Source organism: Propithecus coquereli, unplaced genomic scaffold (assembly GCF_000956105.1).
Source record: "Propithecus coquereli isolate 6110/MARCELLA unplaced genomic scaffold, Pcoq_1.0 Scaffold444, whole genome shotgun sequence".
NCBI classification, from domain to species: domain Eukaryota; kingdom Metazoa; phylum Chordata; class Mammalia; order Primates; family Indriidae; genus Propithecus; species Propithecus coquereli.
Window position 1 is genome coordinate 188,824 of NW_012150219.1, and position 12,987 is coordinate 201,810.

Below are 12,987 nucleotides of genomic sequence, written 5' to 3' on the forward strand. Positions count from 1 at the left end.
TGAAATAGGCTCTGGGCACGGCTTCCAGGGTGGAGCGCTCGGCAGGGCTTGGCGCCAAGATGGTCTGCTGGGTGTCAGAAGATGGGGCAGCTGCAGGACGTGGTGCTAGGGGAGACCCTGTCCCAGTGTGCAGTAGATGCAGCCTGTGTCTGCAGCACCCCAAACTCGGGAGCCTGGACTGGCCAAGTCTGGGATGCCCAGGACATGCCCACTATAAATTACTTCCCTGGCTTGAGGGCAGGTTCCAATCTGCTCCTGAGAAGGTGAAACCAAGGACTAGTTGGTCCCAGCAATGAATGCTCTGCAAATTAAAAGAGCCACAAAGCATATTGAATCAGACTGGCACACACATTTTCCACATGTACCACTCTGCGCCTGCGAGGTCACAGTAACAGGCTCAGAACGCCCACCGGTAGGGCGTCACCAGACTCACTGTCTCCAAAAGCAATTTGGTGGAAATATCAAGAGCTTTAAAAAAGCACGTATTCCCTGATGCAGCCATTGTACACATAAGATATTGCCTTAAGGAGCTATTCATAAACACAAACCGAGATTATGTAATAATGTGTCCATTGCAAAATAAATGATAACAGCAAAACTTGGAAACTATACAAATGTCCAACACTATAGGAATGAAGAAGAAATGGATTTTCCAGACAAGGCAATGTTGAAGGGTGATTTCACAATATGCTTATGTGAAATTTTCAATAGCATGGAAAATGCTCATTATATTGTATGAAATAAAAAAAAGATATAAACCTGCGGAACCTATACTCTCACCATACACACACCCACGTTCAGAAAAAATAGTTGAGTAAGAGACAAATGAAGATACTAACAGAGGTAACATACAGGTGACAGAATTACAGGTGGTTTTCATTTTCTTTTTTATAGTTGTTGGTATGTTTTTAAATTTTCAAGAGTGATCACATCTTTTAAAATCAGAAGGTAAAAAGTTATTTAAAGTTGCTAACAGCTACCAGGTGAAAAGCACAATATTCTCTGGCAATTTCTGCAAAATATAGGACCCTTCATAAAATATACAGGTCCTCTCATAATGGACATTTCACTTTCAATAAAAATTCTGATGTTAAAACTCAATACAGTTTAAGGGAAGAAATGGTCAAAGTATTCATTATCGTCTTCTGTTTGTGTTTCAGAAAGAAATACAGCAGTCAAATTACTTTGGAAAGTATAAAATGGTGGTTTGGTTTTAAATTGAATATCTTGACCATCTTGATACCACTCAGTACCCTTTCTGCTCCCTGTCAACCTTAAAATGAGTTATTACCACAAATTTGAGAAATAAATCTGTCATTTTGAATAACTTCCAAAAAATCACTGTACTTTTTACATGATTTTATCACATGACAACAGAAACAGTCCCATTTGTCTCAGCACATGCAAATGTCTTATTAATATTCAAACTATAAGTTTACTTTACGAGATTCCCAAGACACACATTATCCCTAAATGTTACTTCACACCCTAAAATCCTTTAATACCTTCACTTTGCCCCAGGACATCCTGACTCCCCACCAGCCTACATCCCCCGCAGGGTCTGGCCTTTCTTCCTTCTCCTCTCTGCTAAGGAGTTCCTGCCCACTGGCCTTATCACAGTTCCCCAAACAGCACAGGCTCAGCCGCATTCGGGGTCTTTGCACTTGCTGGGCTTTGCAGAGCTGCCATCCTCTCGCCCCGCCCAGTGAATCATCTGATCAGGGACAGAATCCCCTCGCTGCTCAGACCCAGCTGCATCCCACCCGGGCGACGTAAGGAACATGGACAACCAGAGTCCAACAGTATTAGACCCCAAACCTGGTGTCCCTGTTTTCTCCCTTTCCTGACACAGACACCAACAAGAAACAACCCTACACACACCCATCCCTGGGGAACATGGGGCCAGAAGGCTCTCAAAGGCTCCATGTAGGTTTCCCGCCTTTGCTTTTTGCAGCTGAAGATCCTTGCTCTAGACGAGGAATTGGTGCCTGCTAAATGCACAGGTGGTTTTCAATTATTTTTTCTTTCTTTAACAAGGTGACACATGATCCTTACAGATAGATAAGCATGTAAACGGCAGGAATATCTGTTAAGGATAAGTTAGACATTCAACAGGTATACACAGTAGTGAGTGAATGGCCTCCCAGCGCGTTTCTTGGAGAAGCCAGTGCAGGGCCCAGGGCAGAGGGGAGTGGGTGGGACGCAGTTCTAAGGCACCTGGAAGCGACTGGTGTGTCCTGAGTCCATTCTGAGCCCCGTGCGTGGGAGCGGGTGACTCGGACCCGCCACCTGGAGGGTCCTGCCATCCAGGGTCACAATTATCTGCAATGGGGACAACTGCCCACTGTGGAAAAGATGAGTTGGAAAAGGCAGAGATTTTAGCTCTAGATGAATTTTTTATTGAAAATCTTACTTAGGCTGCCTGATGGATCTTAAATGTTGTCAAGGGGCTTTCAAAGAAGGTTTGATTGTTTACTGCTCTTCTTCAACTGCAGGGGCCGAGACGTGATCCCCCCAAGACCCCGTGGGGGCGCAGCTTTGTCCACAGAAGCACCTACATTCCTCTAAGGTCAGGCCCCCCCAGCCGCCGTTGTTAATTCAGGTCTCCTTTTGATAAAATGGAAAACTCACATTCCCCTTCAATGCGATTTCAAATTTATACATGAATTAAGTGTCGTGTCTTAAAAAAAAAAAAAGCAATGGGAATTTTAGGAAGAAATATTCTCAAGAAATGTGTATTTTGTGCTCCAGCCAGGTGAGCACGGAGCTCCAGTGCTGAGTCCTCCAGAACAGAGGGGGCACCACAGACCAGCCCCATGAGCCACAGGAGAGACAGCATGAGCAGGTGGGACATGGCGGCTTGCCGGCCCAGCACCTGCCACTCCTTCTGGACCCTGAATCCCCCTGGGAAAAGCCGCCTCTTCCAACTCTCCATCCATGGGTCTGGGTGGCCGGGACCCAGGCCTGCTCCCTCTGTGTGGGCTTCTCCCAGCCATGACAGTGGGCTCAGGGAGGAGCGTCCAAGAACCATCGTCCAGTGAAGCTCAATCCAAGGGTGGTTCTGGTACAAATGGAAAAGGGGGCTCCCTCCCCACTGGGATGGCGAAGCTGGGAGAAGAAAAGCCAGGTTTCTGGAGCAAATGAGCCTGGGGAGACACAGAGAACAAGAGTCCTTATGACGTCATTTCAGCACCTGGATACAGCAATACCTGAAGGCGGTTACTTCTGAAGTCTTCAGTTATGTGAATCCTTTCGTTCTTCTTTGGTTTTTGGTTAAGCCGATTTGAATTTAGATTTGTCATTTAACACCCAAACAGTCCTGACTGATTAAGGTGAAGTCTTAATCATGGAAGTTATCCCCAGAAATCTTTTTACAAGCTCTACAAGGGCTGTAAGGAAAATAATACAGAGATACAGGGTGGGAAGGGCCAGAGAAACGGGGTCTTGGCCTCGTGTCCCACTGAGTTGTGTGGGAACGGGAGTCCAGGGGATAAGGATGACCCTGGAGCCCTGGGCTACACGTGGGATCTACGTCAGTGAGGCTAGAAAGCGTCCTGGGATTAATTCTGACGCTGTCGGGCTGGGAGCGTGTCTTTGCGTCGGCACAAAACTTCAGGCTCGTTCAGAAGAAGACGTGATGGATGAAGTATGGCCGAATCTTCGAGCTGTGCCTGGATGACTTTGATCTTCTGATAAAAGTCTTTTTCACCCTAATTATCTGGGTCGTGCACCCAGCTTTCCTTTCCTCTGTCCGTGCCGGTGCTCACGCAGCTTGGGCCTGAATCCACATTTGCATTTAAGTGTTCTGTTTGTCTACTTCTGCCAGATGGAAGGACCACAAACTAGGGAACCTTTAATAACCTGTTTCCACGCGCCAGTTCCATGATATTAATTTGACTATGCAGGATCTTTAATGCTTCACCATCACAAAGACTCAATCTCATACGTGAATGACTCACCGACAAACGGTAGAGGAGGGGTGGGGGATGCTATGTTTTCCTGACACTTTTTAAATGGTTTCTTATTTCGTATTGATACAGATCAGGGACCGTGGATCACACTGACAAGCTCATAAATTACCTGCTACTCACCGACGAGACCAAGGTCTTGCTGTCTTGACGGGGTGGTTGATGTTGATTGCTGAGGATGTTCGTAGACTTGAAATTGTGTTGTTTACCCGCCAGGGACCTTGAACTTGAGACCGTCCTTCCCCACTCAGTGGTGCAGATGGCGTGAGAGTGTTGTCAAGGGACATAAATTAGAGCAATCAGAGAGCTGGAAGAAAGGGACGGAAGAAAGGGAAGGACGCACTGCTAATTGGAGCATCGTTACCGGGCTTCCGAGAAGCTAAGAGAGACACAGTGTCAACAGCGAAACCCCAGGAGTGACAGACAGCGTCTGTCTGTGCAAAGACCAGTGGCTGCATTTGGAGCCGGAGGTCTTTACCACGGGCAATTTACAGGCTCTATGACTCTGCAGGGGAGAGAAACTCGCTCTGACATGCGACAATATGTTAAAATGGGCATTTTATTATTTCTCAGGAACCATAATTTTCAGATGACGACTTCAGGGATCCTTTAAGGAGGACAATTGATCGCCTGACAAAGAACTTGTAGCGTTTCCTCCTCACACTGGAAGAGGGAAAAACAGCAACAATCCAGCTCTTCTAAGCAGAAAAGGAGCATTTTTCAGAGAAAACACTGCAAAGTTTGTAACAATGAAAGCCCAAAGAAACAAAAATACATCTCGCCTTCTTGACAAGTAAGATTTAATTAAGAGGATCTTCGTGCTAGAAAATCAGGTCCTGCCTGTGCCCCGCAGCGAGAAGCGACAGGCTTAGGAGTGAGCCTGCCCTGGCAACGCAGCCGTGTGTCGGCCTCTAAATCATTCATAAGCGTCCTTGTCACTGAGTTTCCCGGCTTCACCTATTTTTAGTTAATTCTTTATGTTTTTACTCCAAATGCTACTCGGATAACTTAATGAAATAGTTAATTCATCCCACGATAACCGCAGAGGAAGCAGAGGCTGTGTTCGCCCCCGAGGGACTGTGGTAGCGTCAACGCTGTGCAGGGACAGAGACCTCGGCCCGCGGCTGTCTGCAGGGAGATGTGCGAGTGACTCCCGGTTCCCACGCAAGCCTGCAGCCCCCGTGGAACCTGACCCCTTGGCCTGTCCCTCCACAGCCCCCACGTCCCCAGGCTGGTCCTGAAACTTCTCTCGCCGTCTGCATCAGGCTTGGTCCTGAGGACAAGAAGGCCTGCTAACCGACTCTCGGACCCCGGCGGCCCACGCCGGCGTTGCTGGCCGGGGTTTCCTGACGGTCTTCTCTGATTGTCTCTGAGATGTGCCCAAGGCCCTGAAGCAGAGGTCTCCCATCCCACCCAGTTCTTATCTGTGAAACAGGCCATGGTGGGATGAGCAGGAAAGGAAGAGCCCCAGACGAAGAGGCCACCCCACTGGGAACACCCAGAGGGCAAGTCTGACCCCATCACACCCCAGAGGTTGCCCTCAGCCCTTAGGAGGGTGTCCAAAGCCCCACAGGTCCCTGACCCTCTCCCCCCACTCACCACTGTGTCCACTCAGTCATGGCCATACTGGCCTCTCTGCTGGTCTTGCACATACCAGGCTTCTCGGCACCCCAGGACCTTTGCACATGCTGTTCCTTCCCCATGGATGTTTCCCCACCCCCACCCTGACCCTTTATCCAGTTGCTGCCAGGAGCCTGGTCACCTGTCAGGTCCCAGATGAAACATCACCTCCTTGGGGGATTCTTCTGTGTCTCTCATCACCCCCAAAACCCCTCTAATAACACCATGGTGCCTTTTCTTCCCAGCCAGGACCAATCATAATTAAATGAGGTCTTTGTCATCCGAGGACAATCCATACAAATAAAAAGCCCATTTGAGATCAATTCAATTAAATTGGGTACCAGTTTCACAATAAATGATTTGTGATTTACTTAAAAAACACTTAGAACTTACTCTGGGCCAGGCACTGCTCTCAGTACCCAGGTGTATTAAGTCATTTCCTCCTCCAAAGCGTGGGGCTGGCGTCATCATCCCCATCATCGCAGCCATCAGGATTGGATCCCAGCTCGCCTGGGCCCTGCTCTCAGCCACGGCGCCTGCCACCTCTTCCAAACAAACAGCTTAATTAGGACTTTATCAGAAAAGATGAAACTAAATTTGGGAAAAATAAGTTTTTAGCTCCCATTCAACAACATCTAGGTTTTAGTGGCGAATGTGCCCTATAGAGTAGTCAAAGAGGGAATGAAGCACTAATTTTGCAGAGTTTTTCTGATGAAACGGCAGCTGCGCAGCATTGTACCCTTCCCTCCAGGCTGGGGTTTTGTAGCCTGATCAAGAGTCATTTTCAAAAAGAGCTGCAAGGGCTTCGACAGCCCTCCGGGGGCCTCTCCTCCTCCTGTCAGAGTCCTCGTCCCCTTTGGGAGGTTCTGCCTCATCCAGTCCCTGCTGGTTTCTCTTCTTCAGTGTTAATTGGTCTAAACCTGCCAGATCCCCATTGTCAGACTCTGTGGGTGACTCAAGTGATGCCTCCTGCTGCGTGGCAGGATGAACTGCTCACCCACAGCCCGCCGTGCACCCCGCCCCATATCTGCCGTGGGACCCTGGCAGGGACCAGCCTGGTCGCTCCCACCCAGGGGAGTGCAGGTGGCCAGCTCTGAGAGCCAATTCTGAAATGCTCAGGAATTTTGCTAACTGGCTGTTAAACCTTTGGCAGCTTGAAATCAGCCACGGTGGGAGCATTTACACCAGGGAAATTGGCAATTGCTTCGAATCAGGGTTTGTTTTTTTTTTTTTTTTTTTTTTTTTTTTTTTGGTGGGGAGGTTTGTTTTTTTGGACTTTTTTTTGTCCCTGAGCACCAGTTTGTCAGTCCACCAGTGCAGTCGCACCTCACGCACAGGCCCGACTTTTGGGTGGAAACCACTGTTATCAAATTTAGAGTCCCCCTCCCAGCGGCTCCCATGTCCAAGTCCCCAGCTTTCTCCCTTCGCCCACTTTGGATTGTGAGCCTCAAAACCACCGTGCTGAGACCGTGTCTGCTCATCAGCTCCTTCCACCAACAGCACCCCTGCCTTTGATCTAGGACAGGAAATCAGCGATTATTACATAGGTGCTCTCTGAGCACGTACTGTGCTGAGCTGTCCTCGGTGCTGAAATGACTCGATCGGGAGCAATCAGAAGCTGCCTAGTTCAGTGATCTCATAGTTGTGACTCTAGCTGAATGCACTCACCAGAGAATGAAGGGAGTGAGACAGTTTGCAACAAAATAGGCCCACCCTTTCCAGCCAGGTACACACAAAAGGAAGGGATGCCGAATGGTCCGTGCGTCACTCAGATTCAAGCTGCACATCCCAGCCCAGGCAGTGTCCTTGGCGCGGCAGACCAACCGGAGTGGGGGGATGGGGTTTGGGGAAGGCGGTTCTCCAGTCTCTTGCTGCCCTGTCCTGGGAATGTGCCTCAGACCCTGGTTCCACGTGGCCGCGTCTCAGTGGGCAAGGGCCTGGCCCCACCCTCTCCCCACTCACCCCCTCACTTTCTCTCCTCCTCCACCGACGCCCACCAGCTCCCAGACTGTCTGCCCCACCCCAGAGGTCCCACCTCTTCTGGTCCCCACTGTGGTGTGATGGTCAGTCGTCCTGCCCAGTCCAGAATTATCAATGGGGGGGGGGGAGGACAGGAGCCCTGAGGGTGACCTCACCTCAGACAAGAGCAGACAAAAAACCCAAAACCCGCAACCTCCGAAGGTTCAACCGCCAACAAAACCCCCCCGCCCGCCCCAACTTGCCCAAAAAACAGCCGGCCCCCTCCCGGCCCGGTGGCAACCCAAACCCAAAAAAAGAAAAGCCAACACCCAAAAGGGCAAAAAAGGGAACCCGGCCGGGGCAACCGCCTGAACAATTGAATAAAAACCTCCCAGGGTTCGCCCTCCCCGCCAACCGGCCGCAAAACCAACCCCCGGCCCGGCAAAACCGGGACCCCGGACAAACATCTTCCTGAGCAGACGGTGGACACTCTGGTCTGGGTCGGGGCTGTTGACTCTTTGACCTTACAGTGACAACCATTTCCCATGCTTTCGATAATCAAGAAACCTTTCATTTTAATTCATTCATCAAAGGTATTTTTTCTTTCCAAGATGTTGATTTAGTTCCATTTCAGTTTCTTTGTCCACGTGGGAAGCAAATAGCAAGTTGCCTGAATGCGGAATGCGGTTAGTGGAGCCGCCTTAATTGGCTCATTTGTCTCTGCTGGAGCACAATCAGAGCGCGTCTTCATCGAGCGCTGTTCCCGTCGGCAAAAGTCCTTCCCTTCCACAGCCGCCGGTGTCCTGGGTGGGCAGGGGCCGGGGAAGGGGCAATAGACTTTCACCCATTCACCCTAATTTTCACGCGCCAGCTGCTAAGTGCACTGCAGCACAGTAGAAGGCAAAGCCTTCCTGTGTCACAAGCTTCTTCCTCGGGAGCAGCTTCAGATTGAGGAGGGAGCCCCTTAGCTTCTGCCCATGGAGCTTTGAGCCCCGTGGAGCGCCGGCCAGGGGTCGGGAGGCTGCACCTGGACCAGACCCACCCCCCACTCAGGGCTCACCCAACCCACGAGGTCCCCCAGGAGTCTCCCATCCTCGCTGTGAAGCAAGGGGTGGAGCTCCCTGCTGGGGGAGGGTCCTGCCAGGGCACAGGCTTACGAACTGCACAAGGAGCAAAGCGGACATCACCTGCTTCCCAAGTCCCACCCTCTGGGCCAAGGGTCAGCTTAGGTGAGAGGGCCAGGGTGTCCCTACTGATGTCCCGGTCCAAGGGACACAACCTTTCCTGCTACAAAGCTTCCTTTTACAAACAGACAAACCCTGGTCAGGATTTTTTAAATCTCTGTTCAGATAGCTTTTGGCCAATTTCTCCTGACAGCTAATTGGTTCAATCACATTTCTTTACTAGGCATCAATATCTGAGATGAGCAGCTTTTAAGGGGCAGATTTGTGACTTTTCTAAGCCTTTCTTTTCTTGTCCTTTAAAGGTCGTTGTTGGAATTAGATCCATAACCTGGGAGGCAGCAGCTAACACGGTGCCGGGCTCAGGAGTCTTGACCAGCAACTCCCTGCCCCCGTCCCTCAGGCCTCCCTCCCGCTTTTCTGCATTATGTCTTCCTCTGGAATGAGAGAGAGACAGCTGTTCTTTAAAGCTGTCCACATTTTATCCTTTGAAAAGTAAAAAACAAAAAATTGGCCAGTTCCTCATGTCGTAGCATTAACAGAGCAATAGAGTGAGTTTTCTCAGGGCAGGCTCAGCCCGGCTGCCACAGCTCTCACCACAATGCCTGTCCCTTCTGATTTTTTTTCCACTTTGCTGTTATTTTATTTTTCCCAAGTTCTTAGTTTTAAAAATATCAAACGTACAGAAACATTCAGAGCAGTACAACAAGCATGCATACCCTTCGCATAGGTTCACCAGCTGGAATCGCCATGCCAAGCGTGGGTCACCTGTCTCCATGGGCATTACACAAAGTGTGTGTGTGTGTGTGTGTGTGTGTGTGTGTATAGTTTTCCTGTTTTGGTGAAACCATTTGCAAGCATGGCGCAGAGGTCACGATATGTCATCCTTAAACACTTCAGTGTGTATGTCCTCCAGAAAAGGACATTTCTTATATAATCTCAATACTATTTTCACACCCAAGATATTTGATGATGATACAGCAATATAATCTAACATAAGCCCAAAGTTAGACGCTTTATTTTCAATTCAGCTCAAGGACCACACTGCGTGGGCTGTCATGATTCTGTCATTCCCTTCAGTGAGGAACAACATGTCCACCGTCTCATCTGTTGTGGTATTGACCTTTTTGAAGATTCCAGCCAGTTGTCTTGTACCAGAAAGCCAGGAAATGCCCAAAAGATGACAAGAATGGGACAAAAGGAAACAGAAGCTGTGGTCAAAGGGCCTCTGCTGGACAAATACAAAAATATTTGAGCATAAAAAAATGTATGGAAATGAGTATGAGCACACTGATTTTTTTAAAGAATCTATGAGTTAGTGATACTAAAAAAAGATGACTGGAACCGGGAACAGTTCTTTGCAGAACGACACCAGCTGACGTGAATGAGGAATGACAGGATTTGGAAATGCTATAACTGACTCATGTGTGGACCATCGGCAGATGCCCAAACAACTGGGGGAAAGATTTGGGGAACAGGATGTCCACAGGGTCCCAAAGCATCACCACACATGTTCCTTGGCAATGACAAAGGGGGAAAGGATCTTTACGACAGAGACGTCTGGCGAACAGCACCCCAGGCACTCACACCCAACACGCCGACAACGGGTGAACGGGACACCATTGGCCTCTCTCCAGGCTGCGATGAGCCAAGCGCACCCTCCCCCTGCAGCCATCCTGGTGGCAATGTTCAGTCTGAACCTGGTCAGGGAAACAAACAGGCTCACACAGACTGTGGCCACCCTGCAGGCCAGCAGACCTGGCTCCTGTCCGACCTCACCTGGGCAGCTGACAGACGCACCTTGCCTGTGCCCCGCCCGTGCTGGTGCTGCAGCTGCGGAGACGGGAGCTTTGCCTTCAAGGGTGGCAAGTGCTCAGGAGTCTGCACTCGTGGGGTCTCGGGCATTTGGACAATTTCCAAGACAATCGTAACTCCTCCACCACAGGAAGAAACAAAAATACATGTATCTGTTGTCTTCTCCCATCAAACCACGTGGGCCAGTCTGAAAACTCTGTTGCTGGAGAGGTGCACTCAGGAGCAATCTGTGGGCTCTTGGTCGTGCTATCGAGCGCGATGGCAGGGGTAATTGGGACTATTATCGTCACGCCACCATCAGGATTTGTGGCTGTGACAACATCAAAGGGCATCTGCACAAAAGCTTCGGAAAAGCACAGGTAATGGGAGCTTTTATCAGCGGTCTGAGCCCCTCCCCAGCACTGTTGCTGTTGGAAAAGCCACCTCGGCCACAAACAGCAGCAATGGGATTCGGAATCAGCCCAGAAAGCGACAGGAAGTAAGGTCTGCATCGGCCGGATCAGGTCATTTTGTCTAGAATCGGGGTTCCTTAAAGATGCCAAACATCCACCGCAGAGGTGGGTCTGAGTCTTCACACATTCACTCAGCACAGGTTTAAGCGGGGCCGGCTGCACACCAGGCACAGTTGTAGTCTCGGGCAGCAAAGAACAAGACAAAGATCCCCGGCTGCGGGAGCTCACGACCCACAGAAGGAGACAGACAACAAGCAAGTGACAGCCCAAGATGGTAGCTGCGGCAGGGCCGTCCCTGCCTCCTGGGTCCCTCAGTCCTCACCATGTTTGTCCTACGACGGCTTCTTGCTGCCCTAGTGGTCCTCCTCCCGGGAATCCTCTGCCTGCAGGAGCCTGCGGGGCCTGGGAGTTGACATCCCGGGAAGCAGACTCGGCTTCCCGGGATGTCATCATCTCCTGAGGTCCCCAGCGGAACCGAGCCCCAGCGGCCCACGGTGGTCACCAGCCCATTATCCCACCAGGATTGGCAACTTCTCCTTCCTGTCTCACTTTCCGCTCTCCTGCATCTCAGGGGTTGGCTCCGGGAAGAACCCAGCCTAAGGCCACACGTGAAACGTAAAGTGTGTCAGACAGTGGGCGGTGCTCTGGAGAAAGCACGTCCTACTGTGTGACATACTTTACATTTGGTGGCAGTGGGTGGGGGATGGCTGTGATTGTTCCTAGATGGGACAGAGGAGCCTCACCGAGAAGGTGGCCTTGGAACAGGTGTCCCGGTGGCCATGGGCATCCCAGGGTGGGGTGGAGCAGAGGTCAAGACCCTGAGTCAGGAACACCTGTGCTGTCCCAGGAGGAAGAGGCCGTGTGACAGAAGCAGAGGGGACACGGCAGAGAAGCAGGAGAGAGATGGGCGGGGGAAGGAGCCAGAGCCTGCCGGGCCCTGTCTACCAGGGAAAGGTTGTGACTTCTGCACAGAGCGAGGTGGGAGACAAGCTTGGTGCAGGGCTGTGGCCGATCAGTCACTTAACAGGAGGACAGACTGCAGAGGAGGCTGAGCAGGGAGACCGGGGGCCCTGGTGTGGTCATCCTCCCAGGGAAGCCGGGCAGGGACTCAGAGGGAGCGGGCAGGCGGGGCAGAGTGCAGGAATCAGGTCCGAGTGGAAGGCAGAAGCACAGGCGTGCTGAGAAACCCCACGGTGGGCTGCAGGTGTCGCCTGAGCACCTGGGCAGGGGGAGCCCCCACTGCGGAGGCTGCAGGCAGGAGGGGGTGAGGAAACCCCATGACCATCAGTCGTGGAGAGACGCAGACGCGGCTACACGTGTGAACCTACGAGGTCTGGGCTGGACACAGAAATAAATATTTTACAATAAAAATAAAAAGCTACTCCAGGTGCCACAGACACCTGGGGATCAAAATCCCCAAAATACGACAAATAACACTTTTCACCAACCTCGGGGCCCCTCCGTCTGAGGACATGCTCACACTTGATGGTGGACGCTAAGAACCAGTGGAGACCCTGCCATCGGAGCTGGACACACAGACGCCACCGCAGCCTCCGCACCAGCCCACTTCTGTCGCCTCGGGCTGGGGTCTCCGGAAGCAGAGGCTGAGATGTTTTCAATCCAAGATGTTTTTAAGGAACAACACTTGTGAAAGGAACTTGGGGTATAGGGAGGGCAGGCCGGGCAAGGGGGAGAAGTTGACCTGCAAGGCAGGCCTGGCACAGCCGCGGCAAACCCGCGGAAACTCTGAAACCAGCATTGCTCGTATCTGTCCAGCTCGCCCCGTGTTGGGCCCAAATGTCCGGGCCTCAGTACTTCTGCCTCACTCGGTCACCAGGGGGGTGCTGCCCCAGGAAGGGCTTGACCGTGGACAAGAGGGCACCCTGCAGCTTTGTGCCTTATTTAAAAATTTTGCAAGAAAATCTAGAGAGTTTGGGAAAACTTTACAAATCAAGATGAATAATCCCGAAAGTATATTTAAAAATATTGAAA